Raw genomic sequence first — 24,660 nt, 5'->3', positions numbered from 1 at the left:
AATCTGGACATATACAATTACCAAATACAGCGATAAGGATTTTTGCATTGTTTTGAAACCTACGTTTTACAAATATGGTATTTCTGTTCATAGCTGTTATAGGTGTGTTTTACCTGATAGTTTAGGTTTGCAAAACTAGGATTGCTATTTATGGCTATTTGTTTAAAGTGGAAATTGTGCTGTTTTGCTTTTCAAATGTTGTGAAATAAATCCTTTTGATATGTAAATGAAGGGTTTTACTTTCTGATAAATTTAAATTTTGGAATTTATTTTGGGAATTTTGATCTTTCAGTATTTCAGCACTTGAGATGCAGGATTCAGGATTATGTCATCCAAAACCATGTCTCAAATCCATTCTAAATCTGACTTTCTTTATGGCTACGAAATAGGGGCCCTGGCAGCTAAGTCACAGATGAATGGGGAGAGGCAACAGTGGCTTGCCCCTGTTCGCCCTCAGAGCAAAGAATAACTGTTTTAACTTACGTTACCAATCCTTTCTCAAGTCTCACTGAGGAACTTACATACAGGATCTCTGTGAAAGTATCCACTAACGAGATTACAGGATTTCTACACTGTCAGACTAATCTGGACCCGTTTCTGAAAGTCCATGGGACTCAGCATTTCCCCAGCTACCTGAGAAGTAATAAGAAGGGATAAACATGTGGTCAGTATCCATGATCTGTTAGGAAAGACCACAACAGTCTAGAAACAATATTTCATGTGTGTTTACAGAGTGTCTATCAATATTTTTTTATCTAGTAAGTTTTATAGAACATTTGCTATATTTCTGATACTCTTAACAAAACAGGAATCACCAACATATCAGCAGCAAAACAGTAAATGTGGTTAAGTATGTGTTTGAAAGGTCAGGAGATTTGAGAAAGTCAAGAAATTATCAAATTAGAATATGGGAACACAGGCCTAGACATAAATGGTGAGAAAAGAATTCTGTAGCCATGATTATGGTCAAGAGTTTTTTGAAATTCAATCAACTTTTAAGGGGTGTTGGTGGCTATGTAAATAACTAAATAATAAAAAAATAAAAAATAAAAGATGACTAATTCCAAAGCAGGTAGTCTCAAGGGCCAATGTCTATGAAACAACTGTGTAAACAGCTTCAACTAGCATCTTTAAAAATAACATCACATAAAATAATTTAATTAGCTTAATAGTTACAACAAATTGACCTTGATAACCATACCTTAAATGTAACACCCCGCCACACACACATAAAACAAAACAAAATAAGACAAAAACACTCCATAACCCAACCAGGCAAGTGGTCGTTACATTTCCCCATTTTATCATCTAAGCCCATTTCCTGCTAGGTACTAACTACCCTTGAGTATCATTTGATTTTCCTTTATAAATAGCTAATTTTAGGCAACTGTTGGCTGGTTCTTTCTCCACAGCATTGAAAGAGCTGGGGTTTCCATTAGTTCTGCTACTACAGTATGGGAACCGCACCACAGGGTGTCTCCTATGCCCAAAGATCCTACATTCCCATGCATCTCTTATTCATCATTCATAATACACATAAAAATACCTATTTCTTTATAACCTTCATTAATCCTGAAGCAGATTCCGAATTCTTATGGCTGTTGTGTACGGTTGATATATATAGGCCTTGACTACTAAATATATTTGTTCTGATGTCTTTATGACTTTGCTTGCTTTATTTTATTTGTTTTCTTCTGTAATATAAATCCACATAAAATTAAGTAATGTTTATCTCTGCATTCCCTTGTTTCTGTATCTCAGTTTATGCCCAACTAACCCACTCTTTGTTCATGCTGTAAATAATAGGCTGATAGGAAAAAGTAACTGAAAGCTTCTACTTAAAACTAAAGTGTGCTTTCGATGTAGCAGAAAGAGGACAGATTTGAATAATTTTATGAAAAGGATCCTAGAGCATGGCCTCTGGCCCATAGGGGAAACAGTTAGCAAGTGAGAGAAATCCTTGAGGACTGAGGGTTTTTTTTTTTTTTTTGAATAGACAAGTTTGTGCCTGGATGAAGATCACAACGATAGCAAGCCTCACAGAGAAGCATTCAGAACTATTACCAGTTTCCCTCTGTGTTGCTGTTATAGAAAAGAGTGAGGTCAAGATCTCACAAAGCAAGCCCTGTGATGGCAACAAAAATTATTTCTAACCCTCAGAAGCTGCTGCTGGGGGAGTGAAAGACCTTACACATGCTGGGACTTTGGTATGAAGAACGGGATGCAGCAGAGAAGGCTTATAGAAGTTGGTAATTAAAATCTTGCCTAATTGACTTTAGGATTGACAGAAACAGCAAACATCACATCACTTACAGTGTATAGCTGTAGAGTAGAGCTTTTTACTTTAAAACATCCTAAAAGTTGATGGATTAATCAGTGCTTTTAGTGAACAGAATTTGCTGTTTCTAGTGTAGTATTGGGTATGGAGATCACCATCATGTAAACTGTCAATCCTGAAAACATACATATAATTAACATTCTAAAGACTCAACAGATTATATTTACCAATATATATGTATATACTTTTACATGTATCTATGCAATAACAATCTGTGGAAAGAGGCCGTGAAATTGAAGGGGAGTGGGGAGGGATCTATGGAAGAGTTTGGAAAGAGGGAAGGGAAGGAAGAAATGTTATGAATAAATTATAATCTCAAAAATAAAAAGATGCATTATTATCTCAGGAAATGTTCTGGCTACCATCCCAGATGGTGAAAATAACTCATTATTGCTGAAAACACAATACATCTTGGAAATAGAGTCCAAAGATTCAGAATGGAACTTAAACAAATGACCTCTCACTGGGAACTAGCTTTCATGGTATCAAAAGGTGCCATGTAAGCTTCCAAAGAAGAAATGCAATCAACAGCTGTATTCAACTATGACAAGTATGAACCACATCAACACCAGCAGCCCAGTAGTGACATGCATACATTGGCAGTGACCAATAGCTTTCTAGTTGTCTTCAAGACCCACTCAACAAGAGAAATCACGTGACCCATTCAACAAGAGAAATCACGTGACCTATTCAACAAGAGAAATCACGTGCCTGTTTTTGGAAACCTAGATAACTACTCAGTGCTGTTATAGTCATATATATTGGAGGAGAATCTACATCTATTAATTTACTAAACCAGCATAAACCCTAACAGCATCTATAAACCTTTGTCCTTACACCCAGAGATAGCTGGAGTCTTCACCCCTCATCACAGAAACTTATCTTTGCAGTAGAAAGTGTTACAGAAAACTACAACCAGTCAAAATGTGGAGTGGTGGAGTCCAGTCCCAATGGATGCATCCATAAAGCATTCCTGCACTTAAGATTAGGGGTACTGCAGAAGAGTGGGCTGAAGGATTGTATAAATCAGAGAATCGGGGAGTTTACTGTGAGATTTTGTTTCCCGGTAATATCAGAAGTTACTCCTCTGAAGTCTTACCATCATGATTACACAAACATGAGCTGTACAAGGATAACAACATCAATGATCATGGCAAACTAGATGGAGAAAAGTCCATAAGGCTTCAACCTTACACAAAAACTATAAGCAAATGAGGAAGGTTGGAACTGCAAGAGGTGGTCTTCTCTACAGAAGACCCACCAACTGCTTGTCCAGTGCCAAATGATCAGCACTGAAAACATAACAATAGAGTAGAATTAGTGGTGCTGTATGGAACTATTTAGGAGTATACTCCCTTCTGCCCATATTTAATCACCATGGTAGAAGGTAAATAGAACTGAATATTAGCCTATCTTCAGACATTGGAGGTCGATTTGTTTAAATATCCCCACAGTTGCAGGGTAAAAAGACTGAGACGTATATGTATATAACACGCTTAAACCATTCCTCCCCCACTCAGTTGGTGAGAACGATGTGCTGTGTATGAGTTTCTCTGACACTTACCCTGGACTTGCAGATTAAAGCCCATATTCAGTGTGGTTTCCTTGAGATTTGACAGTACTGTAGTTCGTAAGGAAGAAGGTGCATAACTATAACAGCTTTCAAGCTGCTATGCAGGAAGGAACATTTTTAACATGGGGGAATGATATGACTCAAACCTGTAGGTATTTCTGGATTCAAAGGAGAAGCAGACAAGGAGGAAAGCAGTGTGTGTTACAGTTACTGTGTGTTACAGTTACTGACATTGAAGGAAATGCTACTTGGAGCTGTCAAGGAGTTGGATCCTTATTAGAAGTGCATAGACAATTTCTGTATACAGTATGGATATTCTGGGGCATGAGTATCTTTTAGCAGAATGAGGATGCTGCACAGTTTTGGAAAGATATTTATTTCAACAGTGACCACAGAGAAGAAAGGTAATTCAAATCTCGAGAGTTCAAGAAGTCTCTGTACTCTCCTGCTATCTTTAATAACCATGTCTTAAGGATCTCCTTATGTGCCCGGCATTGAAGATCACTTCAAGTGCCTACAAGGAGACTTGTGTTATCCTCCCAGAAGCTAGAGGATAATAAACGTGATGAAACTGGCCAGTTGCCACTTTGCTTCTCAACCATTCACAGTGGCTTCCATATTAACTGAATCAGAAGTGATAAACCTTGTAAACTCAGGTGCTTTCTGGACAGAATAATTTGCTGGCAGAGTGTGCAAAAAAAAAAAAAAAAAAAACTTGAGGCCCTTACAAATCTGAAAAGTACTAAAAGCAGAGTTTAGACTGGACATTTAAGAAAGATTTTCATAAATCATCAGTAATATATATGTAACTGGTCTAAGCAGTTTCCTGTGTCAGGAAATTGAGCCTGCAAAATGCTCCTTTGAAAAAAAACTAGATTTTCTTTTTTTTTTTCCTTTTTTTTTGTTTTTTCGAGACAGGGTTTCTCTGTAGCTTTGGTGCCCGTCCTGGAACTAGCTCTTATAGACCAGGCTGGCCTCGAACTCCCAGAGATCCTCCTGCCTCTGCCTCCCGAGTGCTGGGATTCAAGGCGTGCGCCACCACCGCCCAGCTAACAAACTAGATTTTCAATAATTTTATGATGCAAACAAGCTTATTATGCAGGAAGTAATTTGGATTTTAGGTGATAAAAGAGTAATCTGTTAAGCACAATCCCTTAGGCTTCTTTGTAGCCATAACAGAGCCCCAGATAGTCTTCCTATAATTATGATGACACAAAAGAGTCCTGCATGGTAGACATGGGAAATGAATGTTCTTGCAAGGAAATATGTTACTAACCAACGCATACAATAAACCATTCTCAAACTCAGTGACTCAAAAGTACCACTGGACAACTGGATTGTTCCCTGTGGTTCTCAGTTTTGACTGACTTCAGCTCTATAGGTCAATTGGTTCATGTCGTACACTCTATGAACTTGACATGATGAGGTCATTTGGTTCATGTGATATACTATATGAAGTTGACATGATGAGATCATTTGGTTTATGTGATACACTATATGAAGTTGACATAATGAGGTCATTTGGTTCATATGGTACACTATATGACATGATGGAAATGTTCAAAGTGTCTTCTTTGTTAGCAGTTGGGATGAATCCTCTCAGAGTTCAACTGTTCATGAGTGTGCTCCTTTGTGCAGTATCAGAATATTTCACTTATAGTTTGGTTATCACTCAGATTGGTAGTTGGGCTTCAAAATGGAATGTGTCAAATTGGGATAGAACTACATAAAAGAATTCTTCACCATGTTCATGAATGCAGAAATTACAAATGAGAATCGTGTCTACATTGACTCAACTCACATACACACCAGAACCATAGCTGTTATTGATCTAATTCCATAATTCAGGCCACCCAGTTAATATTAAGTAATTGACTTTGCTTTTAGGATCTAAAAACAAGCAATCTAATTATTTTAATAATTACATTAAAAAGTTAAATGTTTTACTCTAATGAAAGACAGGTTTGGGCATTTTTCCCATTGCAACAAAAAATAATATATGAAAGACTAGAAACCATATTACTAAGCCAAATAAATACATCAGAATCTGTGCCATATGTATTTTTTTAAAAAAATTACATGCTTAATCCTTTTAGGAAATGGTTATGAATGCTGATGCTGGCCATTAGATGCTATTACTCATATTCATTTGGTTTTTATCCACCACAATGGAGCAAAGTTTCCTTTTGGATGAATCCATAAGATTCAATACTCTAGGAAAGTACCTTGCTAGAAAATAGAATGATGTTTCCATGAACCCTTCCGTGTTTATGGGAAGGCGGTAAGCACACTGTGGGAACAAATACTGTATTTTAAATGATGTGTCAGTTGTGTTTCACATCCTAACCCATACAATTCATGCTAACTAAATACAACTTAGAACATAGTAAATCACGGGCTTCCTGCTTTCCCCATTGGAAAGTTCACTAAATCTAAAACTTGTTGATTGTTAGTACAAATTCCTGGTTAGCAAATCTACTAAGACATGATCCACTAAGACTTTTCTAAGTCAAAGTTTTAAGTCTCTCTTCTTCTCTTGAACTTTCAAGTACTGTGTTTTCCTGCTACTGTGGACAATGGACTAGACCTTAGTCTCCTTAAACCTCTTCAATGCCTTTCTATCTCTTGGAAAGTTCCAAGATGCGTGGGTTGTTACTATTACTAAAGATCTCCAGGACTACTTCACACTTAAGACAGCTAAAAATCAATGGTGTGATTTTCCAGGAGGAATCACACACAATTGCTGAAGCAGAACCCATTTGGGCATCTGTATTTCCTCGCCAGACATAATGAGATTTCAGTCTCTCTTGAGGCTCCAAAAGAAGGTGCAGACAAGTGTTCAGGTCCTTCTAGCAAGCCATATTCTTGTGAATATCCGCATCGTATGCTTAGCCCAATCTCCTTTACATAGATGGATTCTATCCTGGGGTCTATATGCAGATCACTAAGACCCAGATCTCCGTGTGAAAGAAAGAGAAGGACACCTTCAAGATTCTTTTCTTCTCTCTCAATATATACGAGGAACTTTTCCAGACCTAGCTCTTCCCTTTCTCATTATCAAGGCCCAGGGTCATTGGGACTAAAGGAGCCTTTGGTTCAGCCTCCTTTAACAAGGAGACAGACTCCTGTCTCTAAAAAACCACCTGCCTTCTGAACTGGGAAGAGCATGTGATTTCTTTGATTAAGGGCATGACACTAGTTTTATTTAATTGATTTCATGGAATAGTTGTGGGGCTACTTTGAGTTTTTCAGATCTCACCAGGCCAGCTGAACCTTGTACACACAGTCTTGTTAGACACACAGCTGGTTTTCACCAGGCCAGCTGAACCTTGTACACACATTCTTGTTAGACACACAGCTGGTTTTCACGTCCCACCTTTATACCTCCTCATACTTCACCTTTCGGCTCTGCAAAGCCTCAACTTCCAGGAATGCCCAGGGGATAGACTCTGAGCTGGATAATGTGTGTGAACAAATGCTTTTCATTTCTTTGTAGGAGGGGCAGGGTCTAATTATGTAGTCTTAGCTAGCTTAGAACTGCTACCTATTAGACCAGGTTGACCTTGACTTCCCAGGGAAGCACTTGCCTCTGCCCCCCAAGTTTTAAGACTAAAGGCACGCCAGACTTTCCATTAGGTCAGAGGTTACCATTTATCCAAGTGATGATATTTGCAATGACTGCCTTCCTGGTGCTTTTAAATGCTTGCATATCAAGAATACTGGATAATGTAATTACACAAGAGAAGACTGTATAAAACTAAAAGAGGTGCAATTTTTGTGCCTGCTTTATTGACTATAGTTATATCTCCATTGCTAGCCCTGCTCTGTGAACTCACTCATGTTAACTAGTCCAAGTTACCTATCATCTGTGGCCTCCTTAGCAATTTTAAAATGCTTATTAATGATTGAGACAGGGAAGGAAGGTAGGTACAGTGTGCTCATCCCTGTTTGAGTTTGAAGACAGACAAAAATGATACAACAGAAAGACACTGAAAAGCCAGTTCATGGTTTTTCTTTCCTACAGTGGTTTATTCAACTCTAAGGTGGAGAATACAGAGCAATAGATATTTTTTTTCTGCTGTATTTTATTCAAGGCTAAATAAGATTAGGTACAGCATGGGATAGACAGTCAGTTCTTTTAAAAAAAGTCAGCTCTGAGAATGATGAGCATCACCATCCAAATGTTGATTGCCCTCCAGTCCCCTGGTTTGGGCTATGCTTTAAGGTGAGCTCAGGAGTTCAATCAGCACTTTTCAAATTCATGGCTATTTTACATTTGTCCATGTCTGCAGCTCTAAGAAATAGAGCCATAAAATGTATGCAAATACAACCACTAATATCTCTGATTTTTATGTTTGTTTATCTTTTTTATTTGTTTGTTGATTGTTTTTGTTTTTCTTCTGAGACAGAGCTTCTCTCATTAGCCATGGTAACAAGAATGTTCTGTCATTAATTATTTATTTACAAAGTCATTGGATTGTAGTCATTATTTTATCCAAGAGAAGCAAAATATATGTAATTGAGATATTTATCACCAGTGAGTGAATCACATTGCAACAATCTCCAAACAGGATTCATGTAGATTTACCTAGACACAAACACCATATGCCAACTTTAAATATTATAACATTAACTTAAAATATAGAAATAAATAGATCTTTTAAAAAAACATGTTGTATTTATCTATGAGCTTAGTAAATTTAACTATGTGCTTTGTTAGTTGCCCTGAATCAAATATCAAGTATATACACTACATAAATTGATAAGTGAGCCTTGCTAATAAGCCTGGCTCAAGAGTCAGTAAGACCAAGATACCCAGTGCCTCCCTTTGCCTTTTATGTATATACACACACAGCAAACAAACAGATAAATAAAAATATAAAATATCTCAAGCATAACTACACTGATAATATTTGCTGTTTTCTGCTTTCTCTCTATAGTTCATATGTGCTTCATTTTATTGTCACAGAGAATAATGGATCACAATGCAACATTAGTAGTGATGCTAAAGCTCCAGAGAAAGAAAAATGCTGTAGGATTAGTACAACTGAGATCTTTTATTGGAAGGCTTTGAAAATGGAATTTCTTTTAGATTGAGTTTTTGTTGCATTGTGCCTTTTTTTTCCTTCTCTCGTTACAAAGATTGAAATCTTTCACGATACATAATGAAGAACCTTATTGTTGGGTTACAAACCTAAGTACAAATTTCATTCAAAATCTAGCTTGTGTATTACACACATTTCTTGAAGGCAAATTTTAATAATATTTTGATTTTCCTGAATATTGACCCAATACTTAAAACCACATGTAATTTATTGTTTTTGTTATTTGGGACATAGCACCAGTATTCAAGCAGTTTCACATTTTTGGTGATTTTGTATTCTCACATTGTGGATGTTGATTCTGAATTTCCTGATTATATCATGTAAATACAGTAAACAAGACAAGTCGGTATTAGCATAGGAACAAACAAGTAGATCAATGGAAGAACATAAAACACAGAAATAAACAAATATTTGGTCAACTGATTTTATACAAAGATACTAAATAATTGAAAAGAAAGGGATGCAACTTAATAAATGGTGCTACTAAGACAATTTTGAAATTTCTTGGTCCCTTGTTTCGTCAGTGTACAAAAAATGAGTGTGGATAGTTCATGGAACCAAATGTAAAGGCTAATACAAGAAGGGACTGTGTTACACTCTATGATAAGAAAACACATGGGAAGAGTAGCAGGTAAAATAAAAAGCAGCAATTCTGATTTCATAAAAGTTTGAAGCTTCCAATTATATCAAAAGATAACCTTGTCTTGTCTAAAAGCAAAGAAAGTATAGAAAATTCATTTCTTCACGACTGGGTTAAGAATCTCATCGCTTTATATGCTTTGAAATTCTCCCCAAAAGAAAATGAGTGATTGCAAGATAAGGATCTGTGGACAGGAACAGTGACTGTTCCCCTCCCCCCTCCACCTTGGAGTCCTTTTCCCTTGTAACTCTGCTCAGACAAAAGAAAAATATACCAGGTACCACATGTCATTCTAAGAGGTTTAAATTTTCATTAAAGCCAGACAGCAGACAGGATTCCAAGGAAATAATGTGAAGCTGTGCCCATATCCAGCAGGGATAATCATCCTTTTAATTATAAGTTACTGGGCCAAATTCAAAAAGACATGATGGGCAGGCATTAGATAACCAAATTATCAATAGCAATGGCATTTCTCCCTTTGCATTCTAAAGGTTGAAACACTTGAGAACCTCTATTTGATATTCCTTCTGCAATGTTCCCTCCGTGTCATGAAGTCATTTGAAAGAATGTCATTTGATGCTGTGCATCCAATAACTTTAAATAACATCATTAGCATTAGAATAAAAAGAATGGAAATTGGCTATCTAGAGGGCATCCTTCCTCATTTAAAAAAGGTTCGCCAAACAAAAGTTATGTGACTCTCCCTTTGTTACATGCATTTGCCTGTATAAATAAGAAATGAATATATTAATAAGAAAGAAAAAAGGAAAGGAGGAACAGACTATTTGACTATCAGGGGCTTGAGCCTTAAATCAATCACTATGAATCAAACCATTGTGTTCTCTAGAAAGTTAGGTGTTAAAGACAAGGCCAAGTCAGTGTGCTTCTGTGTGTGTGTGTGTCTGTGTGATATGCACATGTCTGTGAACACATGTGTGTAGCTGTGATTTTTCTCTGCACAGAAAAAAAAACAGTAGTTTAGGGAGAGAAAAGGCTTATGGGCTCCAGATATGCTTCAAGGTTTGCTGAGCAGTTTTTAGGCACCTGGCCTTTTTATGTGGTCTTCAAAACCAGGGATTGGTTAATTTCCTTTAAGTATATTATTCTAAGCAGTTGTTCTAGAGAGTAGTGATTTGATATCATTGTCTTTGATTTGTATAAAACATCTGGGCAGGACTTGTGTAGTATTTGAGATTTCAAGAAGTATAAAAGATGATGGGTAAGTACATTTTAACACTGTAAAGATGGGAAAGAGTGTATAGGCAAGAATCGAGCTACTTTGGATTACTATCTGATTTACTATAAAGAAAAATGGAAATGTTAAAGCAATGGAAAGTTTGGTGACTTCTTTGGGGTCCTCTAGAAGATATTTGTTTATTGTTGGTGTTTACCTCATGCACTCAGCTAGTTTGATTTCAGGCAAGGCAATATACAGGGTTAATAATAGATAAATGATGATATTCTTACAAAATAAATAAACAAAATGAAAATATCCTTGAAGATGTTGATACAATTGGTCACACAGGCAGCTACAGAGTTCAAATTGAAAACAGGTTTGAAATAAAGAAACTTAAAAAAAAGTGAAATGATTTGATTGAAAATATTTATGAGGATTTAGAATGAAAATATTATGAAGATAATATTTATAGATATATCAATTCTTGGAAGTGAAGCTAAAGAAAAACAAGAAATGTAAGGATTATAGTGTGACTCTTTTCACGGTAGCTTGTACGGGAAGGAACAGCATTGTAGAATGCATCAAAGGGCTGAGTCAGAAGTTAGCAGCTTATCCGTTGCCTGTAATATTAGGAGTGTTGTCATCCTATCTTAGACTGCTTCTGCATGAGTCCTTACGAGCTCCCAGGGACCATGAGAGGGTATGGCAATGGGCTTACTGTAACACAATATGTCACAAAGTTCCATAAAGAAATGGTGAATGTATGATAAAGCTTGACATAAATACAGTAAAGAACTTGGAACCTGTCAGAATCATTTTTGAACACTTTAGGAATTTTGTAGGGTAAGATAATGTGTCCACTCTCCCCATCAATTCAGTGGTAGGTTATGTGAATAATAATGAAGTATTTAAATGAGGAAGGAGCCCTTAGGGCCTGTCTAGGAGTCACAGGAGATCTCTTAACTGTTCAGGGGAGGACGACCCATCAAGAAAGGAGCTGACAAGTACACAGAAATATTTGTGGAAGCTAAGAATATTTAACTTGTAGAAAAGCAATGATAGAAGGAAGGGGGCTTGACATTTTCAAGTAATCAGTGATATGCCTTTCAATTTTCACAAGCTAATGTTATTTATAGCCCCTGGAGAAATAATTATGATAAAATTTCAATGGTTATAAAGAAATACATCTTTGAACATAAATTCTGAAAGTTGGACATACATGTAACAAAAACATCTGTTTTTTGTAAAAAAAAAATCTGTCTTCAGAGCAGTTTGAATAGGAATCTGAAGATAGAAACACAAAGAAATACAAACATCAGGTGTATGACCAGAGAATCAGAATTTTCAAAGTATTTTGACAAATATCTTATGTTCCACTAAGGGGCAAAAGAGGTTTGGTTCCAAGGTAAAAATCTTAAGTATTCAGTTGGTTTTAATTGCGTGCGAGATACTGGAGTTTCTAAACTGAGAAAAGTATAATGAGACAAATTCTTAATGTTAGTTAGAGGATCCATCCAACATTTTGAAGTTTAAAACTCTTTTGTACAAGCATTATACAAGTTATTACACATTTAAGCATTATTGTGGGGAGGTTACTTAATAATCAGTCCATCAAAACTAAAACATTGAAGGGCATCTGCACTCATTTATAAAAGCACAGGACACACACGTGCTGCATCATTGAAAACAATTCTCTGTATCGTAGGTCAAGGCTTGCTGATTGTGGGTGTGGGATAAAAAGAGAATGTGGTTTCTTATTTCTCTTCTAGGCTTTATTGTCTATTTTAAAGACTCACATATATGTATGTATATATATTTGCAATAATCAAGGTTTTTAATCATGCAATTATTATGACAAATCGTGTTTTATGTACTATGCAGTCACTTGAGACTTCTCATTCAAAACACAAGTGGCATATTGAGAACTATATTTTCTAAGAAGAGTATACTAGCACAACTGTTTATATGGTTTGAACCCAATGTGATATGACAGCATGAGAGATGCTTTTCCCTTTGCCTAAATACCATTGCTTCCCATCAATGTCAGCTCCTCACAAGACCAACATGTCACAGAATAGGATGTTTTCTTCACGGTAACATATGACTTCTTTGTACATCACTCAGTAACGTTGCATCCTGCATTAAAGTTCTTGACATCCACACCCTCAACCATAGGGGAAACTACTCTAAACTTAAAAATGAATCCTTGGGAGGAGAGGGTTGAAGGGGAGGGGAGAGGCAGGGAGGGGAGCAGAGAAAAATGTAGAGCTCAATAAAAATCAATAAAAAATAAATCTAGAAAAACTGTTGTAGAAATGTGTGTATCGAATCTAATAACAAAGTTTAATGTTTTACATAATGCCACAATTTGGATCTTAGACTGCTTGATGTCTTAGCCAAAAATAGTTTTAGAATTCATTAAGTCAAGAAGTTGATAACGTTTATCTCTTGAAGTGGACAAACATTAACAATTACTCCTTTTTTTAGTCCTCTCTATACAATCTTGATACACAGAATTTTGTTATTTTTAAGTGAATATTCCAAAGGGAAATATTTCCTCTACTTATACATAATCAAAAGGAATAAAAGTATAGATTAGTCTCTTTTGATTTTATCACTACATTGTAGCTAGTTCATTTTAATTATCTAAATTTCAGGCTATTTCATTACAAGCTGTGGGATGGGATTCAATCATCTAATTGTTTTCTGTTTTTGGTGCTCGAGATTCAGTTCAGGGATTTACACTTGGTAGACGCGTGTCTACCAAAGGTTGACATTTCCATCCTAAACATTTCTACTTTTACTACTATGTTTCTGGGATGCATGTGCTCATGATGTAGAACTCAGAAGTCCTCTTGATTTCTCTTGAGAAATCAAGAAATCATTCCTTTCTCTTGATTTCTCTTCATAATTTAATGGCTATAAATACAATGTAATCAGTACAATTTTTTTTTTCTTAAGGAAACTATAAATGGACTGGAGAGATGGCTTAAGAGTACCGATTACTTTTGCAGAGGATCCAGTTTAATTCCCAGCACCCACAGGGCAGCTCACAACTGTCTATAATTCCAGATCCAGGAGACCCAACACCCTCACACAGACATACATGCAAGAAAACACTAATGCTCATAAAATAAAGCAAAACTACAAAATACACACAATATAGTTTATCCTGTGAAGGTGTCTCGGAGTCTACTAAGAAAACTGAGAGAGAAGCTAACAGATTGATAATCCTTGCACTCCCCATTAGGAGTAGTGTATGAAAAATCATTAAAACTTGGTCTTCTATTGGTGGGGGGAGAACCAATTGGCTGCATTTGTTGAATCGTTTGGTATAAGATATACTACAAAGCCAATTTTAAGCTAATAGTAATATGTCATTGAAAGAAGAATTGAAGGCATGCGTGCTGCATTCCTACTATACAGATACAATATAAAAGTTCATAAGAGCACTGATCTTACCAAAATGTAATGATATTATATAAATTTAACATATAAATTTGTTCAGAATCATTTCAATATAAGTTTATGCAATTATTTTAATATCGTTGCATAAAGACGGACTATGTTTCAGAGGATTCTAATAATTTAAGTCAATTCTTGGGAACTAGTTCAGGATGATTGTAATATAGTATTGCCCTTGTCACAAGGAGACCAATGATTGCAATTTGGTCTTTGCATATTATACTAAAATGGATTTTAATACATTAAAAACCCAAAACCCAAATAGTTAATCAGTTATAGAAGGATGTCCCGAACATCTACATCTATATCATTTGTGCTGCTATTTGAGAACACAAATTTCTTGGATGGTGGAGCTGCAGAGTCAGAAATGTGAATGTGGGTGCAGGCAAAAGGTGTTTTAAACCAAGGTACTCTTTTAAAGGATGTGTAGATTTATTGAGGCTTGACAGCTTCAGTTCTGGACACATCAGTTGTCACTTTTCCAACTTGGACTTGTGTCTTATACCTCTGCTAATTCAGCAGCTATAAACTGAAATACCAGGACAGACCAGATGATAGATAGTTTAAATGTTACCTGCAGCTGAATATTATGTCCTCTAACCCATTTTTCATAAAACAAAACAACCTTTAGTAAATTGAAGTTAAGTATAATGAAAAAACACCCTGATTTTCTAAAAAAAAAAAAATAGACAGGGAACACACAACTGCTTCCTTTATTATAGGAAATGAAGTCATTAATTTTGTAGAAGTTGCTCAGTCCCTGGCATTGTCATTCATCCCTTTCACACAAGTGGCTACCGTCAGGAACGTTTAGCCATCAAATGATCTAGTAAGTCTCTTACTAAACTGGTGGAGCAAAATTAATGGTGACTATTATGTGCATGTTTATTAAAAATAAAATGAATATGCAAATCATTGAACACATAAAATAATTTACCTAAGAGTATGTCTGCTGTGAAATAGTGGTCTCATACACTGTAAAGATTTGTCACTCATACTGGTTTAATATAATGCTACTTGGCTGTTAGTCAGCCAGGAAGTATAGGCGGGACAACCAGATTAGGAGATTTCTGGGAAGATGAAAGGTAGAGATGCAGTTGTAACCCAGATGTAGAAGAAGCAAGATAAGAATGACTTACGGAGAAAAGGTACCAAGTCATATGGCAAAACATAGAAAAGAATTATGGGTTAATTTAAGTTATAAGAGCTAGTTAATAATAAACCTGAGCTAATAGGCCAAAACAGTACATAATTAATATCAGCCTCTATGTGTTTCTTTGAGACGGAACAGCTGTGGTACCAGGTGGGATAGAAACTTCCATCTATATATATCAGAAGTGATTTTTTAATTATTAATTTCCTATTCTCTGTTAAAACTTTCAGATAAAATTAAATTTGAAAACTTTTAAATGAAAATAGAACTTTTGATTCTGTAAGGGGCATATTATTTGATTGGCATATACATCAGTAAAGGTTTCTATTGCTGTGATGGAACACATACGCAAAAGCAACTTGAGGAGGAGAGGGTTTATCTCAGGTTACAGCTTAACATCACAGTTAATCAGAAGGGAAGTCAGGACAGGAACAGCAGGAAACAGGAAGTAGGAGCTGATGCAATGACCATGAAGAAGGCCTGTTTACTGGCTGGCTCTTTATGACTTGCTCAGCCTGCTTTCTTATAGTACCCGGGGGCACCAACCCAAGGGTTACACCACCTACATTGAGCTGGGTCCTTCTTCATCAATCATCAATCAAGAAAATGCATCACAGGCTTGCCCACAGGCCAATGTGTGGAGAATTTTGCACTAGAGGTTCTCCCTTTAAAAATTTCTCTAGATTTTTGTCAAGTTGACATAAAACTAGATAATACAACAAAATTATGTGGATTGGCATGCAACTGAAACTTAATATGGTATTTTTTGAAGTACGGAAAAAACAAACTCAATTCATATTTTAAGAAAGTCATGAGGCATTTGTTTACACACTAACCCCCATTGCGTGTGACTCTTCAACTTATCAAAGTGAAAATAAAATGGAAAACTCTCAGTATAATGACTCCCACCTTAGCAAAAATGCAAAGTGGTCTATCAAGTTGATTTGTCTGCTAACTGAGACATGCTTGTTTAGGTGGAACCTGAGTTTCTGAAAAAAGACAATGAAATTCATTACTATTTAATCCAGGAAAATATTTAAGTATTTGTAGCATATAAAATTAACTCTTCCTCATTGCATTAATATTAGATATTTAATGTAATAATCGATTCTCTGAAATACTAAGTTATTAAGTGTTCTTTAAATTACATACTTCTAAAAAGTTTTCAATGTATCTGAAAAACACACCTGGAAACAGAAGAGGATTTTAGAAAAAGTATTTGGGAAAGACAGTGATAATAGCAGATTCTGTCACTTTCATATGAAAAGTTTTCCAGGGGAAAGAGTGACAGTCTAGACAACATGGAAAAACTAATGAAGGCCATCAGGTGCTGGGCAGAAAGGCACAGATAAACAAAGTAAACCTGTCGTTATTTCCAGAGCAGATGATGTTGAGATTACAGGCAGATTATTTGAAGCAGGAACCTGTGGTGATATTTTGTTTGTGCTATAACAAATAAAGCTTGCCTGAGGATCAGAGGGCAAAGCTAAGTCACTAGTCAGCCATAGAGGCCAGACAATGGTGGCACCCATCTTTAATCCCAGCACTCAGGAGGCAGAGGCAGATGGATCTTTGTGAGTTCAAGGCCACCCTTGACTACGTGAGACTGATCCAGTTTTAAAGAGAAACAGAACCAGGTAGTGGTGGCTCACACCTTTAATCCCAGTACTTGAGAGTTGCATGGTTTTACTCCCCACACTAGGCAGGTGGAGAAAGGAAGGACTATGGATAGGTGATGGGGAATCTTTGCCAATCAATTATCTTTAAGAGGTGGGACCAAATTAGGGTGTGTTTTTCTGGGACCCAGAGTAAAATGGCACTAGGCCCAGGTGCTCTCTCTCTGTGGTTCCCTCGCAGCACAGCTGAGCTTGGACTTCTCGATTCTGTTTTGTGAGTTTCCCCTTATATTAAATAAAAATAAAATCATTTTATCTTTTAGCTAGCCTGGTTATTACCCAAATCAAGCTAACTTCAAATGCTGGGCATAGAGAAGAATTTAAGTGGAAGGAGAAAGTAGCCTACAGTCTTCAGTCTGAGGGCTTACGGTTTGAGGATTTTGTAGAGGTAAGAACTAGTGACTGGCTGCTCTGCTTTTCTCATCTTTCAACATTCACCCCCTAATATCTGACTCCGGTCTTTATTATTAAGTCCAAGTAGAAATCATATACTACGGTGATCTTTTATGGTTTGGTTTGTTTGAGTTTGGGTTTTAAAACTCTATAGCGCTGAAAGACCTGCAACTCATTATGAATGCTGGACTGAAACTTCTGAAATTGTGATTTAGTCCGGCCTCAAAGACTTGACAGTTACCTTTACACCAAGTCCACGTTCCATACTATGCTTTTTAAATGAGATTAAAGTCAGAGGACTTGCGGAAAAGGGATCAAACTCTGCTTTGATTACAGAGGACGCTCTACCTTAGGGTGCTCTCATACTTAGACAGTTATGCTATTATCTGACAATGTTTCTTCTAAAGTCATCTAGTTTGTGCAAACATGGCTTAGTTTGTTTATTGTGTAAATTAATAATAATTAATTATAAAATATGTGCCTCACATTATGATGTGAATTTGCTCTGTGTTTAGCATCTATTTCCGCATGGTTCCAGAACAATGCTCTAAATAATTAGAGGCTTTATTTGATTGCCAGCCAACCTTGGGGGCTGAGATAGGGGCTCATTTTTGTAATTCCAATTTTTGCCTGAAAACTTTCAATAACAAATGCATTCTATAACTTTAGATTGAGAAAAAAATAATTACATTTGGAAATGCCCCAAAAATTCAAGCTAGTTTCCTGAAGTTTATTGAGGTATCAGCTTTGGTCTCTTAACAAATTGCAGTTCTTCCAAGTTGTTTATTTTTAGAGGGAAATTCATAATTTTGAGACACAGATTCTTCCAAATAGGTTCACGTAGTGGTAAGTTAGGTGCATTCATTACTTGTTTGTTGCTTATGACAAAATATCAGACATAAATAAAGGAATTATGGGTTTTGCATTACTGTTTCGGAGGGTTCAGCGTGTCAATACTTTAGCTGAAGATCATGGTGAACAGAAAGAACACAGAGTGGAGGAGAGCTGAACTGGAGAGCAATGTAGTGTCCATCAACAGATAACACATTCACAAGGTTCTACCCCAATTACCTGCTTCATCCAGCTCAGTTCTACCTCCTGTTTCTAGAATGTTCAGAAACCGCACCACGCTCTGTGGAAGGGATGTTCAAATCAAAAACCAATGAGGGATGTTACAGGATCCAGCCCAAGCATCAGGAAGCTTTATTCTCCTTTCTTAGCACACTCCATTTCCTACACCTATTGGGTCCCAAATATCTTCAGGATGGGTAAAGCTCTCAAGCACTGACCTAATGCTCAACTTCTGCCAAGGACCTAAATCCACAGAGATCCTAGACCACTTAAAGGCAAGATCTTTTATTTCGTTGTTTTTTTTCTTCATGCCTCTCCCCTTAGCATGAAACCCAGTACCCAGATATAGTGTAGTAAAGTGATCAACAGCCAATTCCTCATATCATAGTGTCATTACCCTGTGTGGTTTTGGGTATATATAAGCTTTTATAAGCTTCAGGGTACTTTGGAAACCAGGGGTAATTAAAAAATTCATTGACCTTACCGTTTTTTCATTATCTATCATCTTCCAGTACCCCGTTCCTACTTTTCCTTTCTTAGACCATTTAAAGGCCATGATTACGATGGTTTCATTTTGATTGTTGGCTTGACGATTGCAATACAGAACCACATGGGATGGGAATCTGAATGAGCAACTGCCCAGATTACATTAGACTATTATCACATCTGTGAAATATATTCTTAATTGGGTTAGGTGATGGAGGGAAACCCACTCTGAATGTCAGAGGCACGACTTCACCAGCTGGGCTTTGTTCACCGTTCAACGTTCTTAACTATGGATGTAATTTGAAAACTGCTGTCATTGCCTGTTGCTGTACTTCCCCTCTATGAGAAAATGTAATGTGAAATTGTGACCCAAATAAGCCTTTCCTGCCCTGCGTTGGTGCGTGGGAATACTTTGCTAGAGCAATAGATAAACTAAGAAGACGAACCTAGTTGTTTTCCAAACATTTTAACACTCTTGACCTTTTTTTTGGCAAAATACCCAACAAAATAAACACCCATTCTTTGTCTATATCATACCAGCAACTAAGTAGTCAGTTGTAGAAAACAGAATAAATGTAATTGTAGTGTTAAGTTTTGCTTTAAATATGGCCATAATCTTGACTGCTCAGTCAATACTGCCCAGCAGCTTGAAAAACAAAAGTCAGGATCGAACACTAACTTTGGATAACCACTTATCCTCTTTTCGCATTTTCAAATGCTCACTGCTTTCTTGTGCAAGCCATTATAATGTGATGGTAACCTTTCATTGGACCAGTCATCTTCTCAGATTTAAAAGAGCTAGTGTCTACACTCCTCTCTGCTCTTGTTCGACTTAGCAATACTGAACTGACTGTGTCCTTCTTGATTTACTAGGTCTTATGCCACCTTCTCTACCAATAAGATTGCATATTGGTATTTTTCCATTCTATTGTCTGCATGGTAAATTTCCCCCTATATTGTATCATTTCTAGAAATTGTAGTATCTCACAAGTTTGTAATCAAAATCAGCAACATGATCAAAACAATAAAATTTCTTTTAAACATTTTAATCCCTTTTAGTTATTACCCAACATTTTTCTCCACTTATAAGAAAAACAACTCTAAATATACCTTCACTCTGTTGAATCTTTAAACACTTTGTCCAATTTTATAGTCTTCCCATGGCAGTAATTTTATTGTCATTATTTATCTATGTTCATCAGCAGCTCAGGGCAGGGTTAACAGTTCCCACGTTCTGTAAAACTTTTCTACTATTAACTAATGTACGCCACCTCGCCTTTTTCACTCATACTTTCTCATCCTATATGACCAACTCCATGTGTTATTTGTGCTGAATTTTGTCTTCAACGCATTTTAACTGGGAGCTAGTTATAATCGCAAGGCTTTACCCTGAGTGTGCACAAAGCTAGCCCCTACTGATGTGTTAGCTCTTGCATCATCTCTTCCTACATCCTCCAAGCCATTGCCTAACATGTTGGTGTCCCAAAGCTTTTCAAAGAACTTTTCATTCTCTTATGTTAATTGTTGAATTGTGTATGATCTTATTTCCACATATCCAATATAAATCAACCCTGTGAAGTCATGGTGTTTGATTGCCTTTCTGAAAAGCTTTGCCAACAAGATCCAATCTCAGAGTTGATATTTCAATAATTCATTTCATAAACAAGACTGCCAGGATTATAAGGTATAAAGGAAATGATAGTTGAATTGAGAGCACATTGCCAGGTACAGACACCTGCAGTGCTTTAGTGACTTACACTGTTAGGTGCTCATTAAAGATGAGTCAATAAAATTGGTTCCAATTAGTCTTATTAGTGTGTTAAATCTCACAGATAAATTTCTTGCATTTTTATAGCTTAAACATATTTAATACTATACCAGTAGATATTTTATGTAAGTGAACATTTTGTAATCTTCAAAATCAAATCACAGAGTGCCTTCACCTACTGGCGGGATTGAACCTATTCATGTTCTCTGACTAATCAACCATTCCAACTATAAGGGCAACTTCCATGAGCTAAATTAAAATCAGAAACCTTATCACTAGACCTAGGTTCATTTAATTTCAGCCTATTATTAATACTCCCTCTTTTAAAAAATGTATGACTTGAAGGAAATCTCATTAAACCTCACGGAAAGGCTAATACAAGCTCTGACTGCAGAGCCAACCAGAAATAGGAACATTAGAGATGTATGTGATGAAGTTTAAATTACAGGTGATAAGAGAAGGAAACAAAAACTCTAACGGGAGTGATTCTGTTATATATTTTAATATCTTTGTCAAAATCCCTTGTGTACATGCCCTAAGTCATACATTACTGCGTATATACTAAAAAGCAGTGCACATATCCAAATCAGGAAAGGGCAAAACTATATTAATAATAAAGCCCCCAATATATATTTTAAAATATGAAACATAAATAATGAGAACAGCCTATAAAATCTTTTCCAAGTCCTGCTTGGGTGAATCAAAAGTTCACACTGACACTGAAATTTAATTGTGTCTGAAAATCATTAAACCTTATCATAAACATCATAAGGAAATCCGTAGGAACTGTATAAAAAGTCCTTGATTCTGCTTTCCTCAGTGGCAATTGATACCTCTAGTTGTTCATCTAGAGTGGGACCATTGTAATTTCTCCTATACACATTGTAACATTAACAGTTGTCATACTGCTCTTGTTCTGGCAATTATATTTTTGAAATTTCATTAGTATATTTCTTCTGTCATGCCTAGGAGATACTACTCAGCAAAATGCATCCTGACCCCTCTGACTCTTAAAATCTTTCAGCTCTATACCTTGTAATTTTTTCCTAGCTTTATGTATGTGTTGAATTGCACATAAATCTATGAAGGTGAACAAAACCCTTGCATAGGATTTTCCATCTCCAGTGGTTAGCCCTGGATACATAAATACCCATGTAATCACATTCAAGAGTAATAGTTTATTTTTGTGATAAATTTATTGATCTAATTATTAGATTAAAGGAAAGATTATTAGTTTGTGAGGGCGCATGTGAAAAGCTTGAGAGAAGGAGAGGAAGTCAGGGGAGTATAAATCATACAGATACACTGCTCATCAATGCATGTCTTCACAAAACATTTTGCTCATGTTGGCAAAACTGTGGAGTAAGGGTAGCACTCATCCATTTCTAGTAGACGTGCAAACTATTCCAACTACTATACAAATCAGTGTGGTGGTCCATCGGGAAGCTGGGAATAGATTTACGTTAAGACCCAGCTGTACAAGTCTTCCGCACATACCCAAAGGACTCTACAGCCTACTACATGTGCTCAGTTCCATTCAGTCATGTGCTCAGTCCCATTTCTGGCTGCTCTATTCATCATTGCCAGAAATTAGAAACAGCCAAGTTATTCACCTATAGGTGAAGGAATAAAGAAAATGTGGTACACTTACACAATGGAATATTTATTATTCAGATGTTAAAAAAATCATAAAATTCTCAGAAAATGGATGAAACTAAGAAAAAAACAAAACAAAATCAAACAAAACATAACATTCTATGAGAAGGTAACATAGAAGAAAAATATGGTACCAATTGTTTTATATGTGGGTTTTAACTTTTAAGCCTTTGCTAGGTGTGCTAAAACCTGAATAAGCACAGAGGTTAGGTGTGGAGTAAATATCTAAGAAGGAGTGCAGGATAACCCAAGAAAGGGGAAATAGAATATATAATTAGAGAGAAATCGGGAACCTGAAATAGAAGGGTTAAATAGAGAAGATAAGAAAAAAGGTATTAGGGGAGGGAATTAAGCAAGGACAGATAATGCTGAGGGTCTTTTGAGGGAATTACATGAAAAACTAGCACTGTAGAAGCTTCTAAAAGCAGACACATATAAGTAGTAAATGTGAATGAAATTACCCACTAACGATGGAGACAAAGACACAATGAAAATCTCAATGCCAGGAATGGGTTATATTATGATTGAGTTACTGACAGAAGAGGTTGTATGGAGCTCCCATCAACTAAGACCATGGCCAAAACTATTGGGTTATCTCCTGAAACTAAGGGTAAGTCCCCATTACTGAAGGAAACACCAGTGTATCTCACTGAACATGGTGAAGTTGAGCTGGTCCTACCTAGAGCCCTCTCCCCTCCTTTGGCTAGTGTTTCATGGCACTGGAATACCCTCTGCATGGCTACCAGAGGAAAAAGATAAACACCAAATCTGCTCTAAATCCTTGGATCTATAGTGGTGACTTGCCTGAATGAAACACCCCTGCATGAATGGCACAAATGCTGTGGGTAACCAGTCACTACTTGATTGAATTTAAGGCTCACACCATGAGATGACACCCATCCTTGATGTTAATCATAGGTCCCAGAACCTGAAACTAGATATGTAATGTACCTGGGATAAAACCAAATTCTATTATTCTGCTCAAGGAACATAGTCACAAAAAGACTACTAATGATATTCTGCTATACCTATAAGTCAGTCTCTCTCACTCAGCCATCACCAGAGAAACATTCTCCTGCAGGAAATGAGAACTAGTAAAAATACTTACAAATGGACAATGTATAGAAACTGAGAGACCTTGGAACACACAATCCTAAATGGGATGTCTTCATCAAAGCCTTCCCCAAAGGGCTAAAGGAGCTATTCAGAAGCAGAGATATAAAGAGTGTAAGATCCATCTAATCTACACAGATAGTAGAAAAAGACAAGATCTCCTGAATAAACTGGGAGCATGGGAACCTTGGGAGAGGGTTGAATGTGAGAGGAGAGGAAGGGAGGGGAGGAGAAAAAAATGTAGAGCTCAATAAACATCAATGGAAAAAAGAGTGTAAGATCCAGAAGGGATAGACAAATACCAAGGAGACAGTGTATTCCAGACACAACAGTACTGACAGACAAATTAACTCGCAAAGACTGTGGCACCGTGCCCAGAGCCTGCACACATCCAAACCAGGATAGGTCTCAACTCTGAGACTGGAAAGTAAACTTCAACTCCAATCCCAAATATAAAGCTATCTCCAATTAACAGCTATTTACAAAAAAAAAAATATTAGTTTTCTCCACAGGAATCTCAGTGGATACATAAATCACACTTGTGGGTGAAGCTCACACCCAGAAATTCATGATTGAAGCAAACGAGCTCAATTGGGTTTCTGCAGATTTTCTTTGTCACATACTGTTTTGTTGGGCACCTTTTGTCCCTACTGTTCTTTTGTTTGTATATTATGGTCCCCAATTTTTTCTTGTTTCAGTTCTATTTTTGTGTGTATATGTTTCTCTCTGCATTCATTTTGTAGTTCTTCAATGTTTTGTTTATTTATTTAATTCTAGTTTGTTTGTCTGTTTGTTTTATCTGCCTCTTTGTTTTTTAAAGAAAGAAAAGAGAAAGCACAGAGTAGAACGGTAGGTGAGGTGAGGTGGGAAGTATATGGGAGGAGATGGTGGGAGCAGAAACACTGATCAGAATATATCGTATGAATTTTCACTTAAAATTAAGTTTATAAAGATTACTGAACTAAATGTTATTTTAATTTTATCTGAATTAAAATAGTATGGTCAAATATTAGATTTATTTCTGTAGTAGTAAATATAGATAAGAG

General features: G+C 36.4%; 1 protein-coding gene across 3 annotated transcripts in view; it reads right to left on the bottom strand.

Annotated features, from left to right (window-relative positions):
* The window catches only part of Dcc (DCC netrin 1 receptor), a 1,032,721-nt gene that overhangs the window by 244,673 nt on the left and 763,388 nt on the right, over positions 1-24,660 (bottom strand). The gene's annotated exons all lie outside the window — the stretch shown is intronic.

The sequence above is a fragment of the Chionomys nivalis genome, chromosome 14 (genome assembly GCF_950005125.1).
Source record: "Chionomys nivalis chromosome 14, mChiNiv1.1, whole genome shotgun sequence".
NCBI classification, from domain to species: Eukaryota; Metazoa; Chordata; class Mammalia; order Rodentia; family Cricetidae; genus Chionomys; species Chionomys nivalis.
The sequence above is the reverse complement of the archived record's forward strand: the minus strand, read 5'-3'. Positions and strand labels throughout refer to the sequence as shown.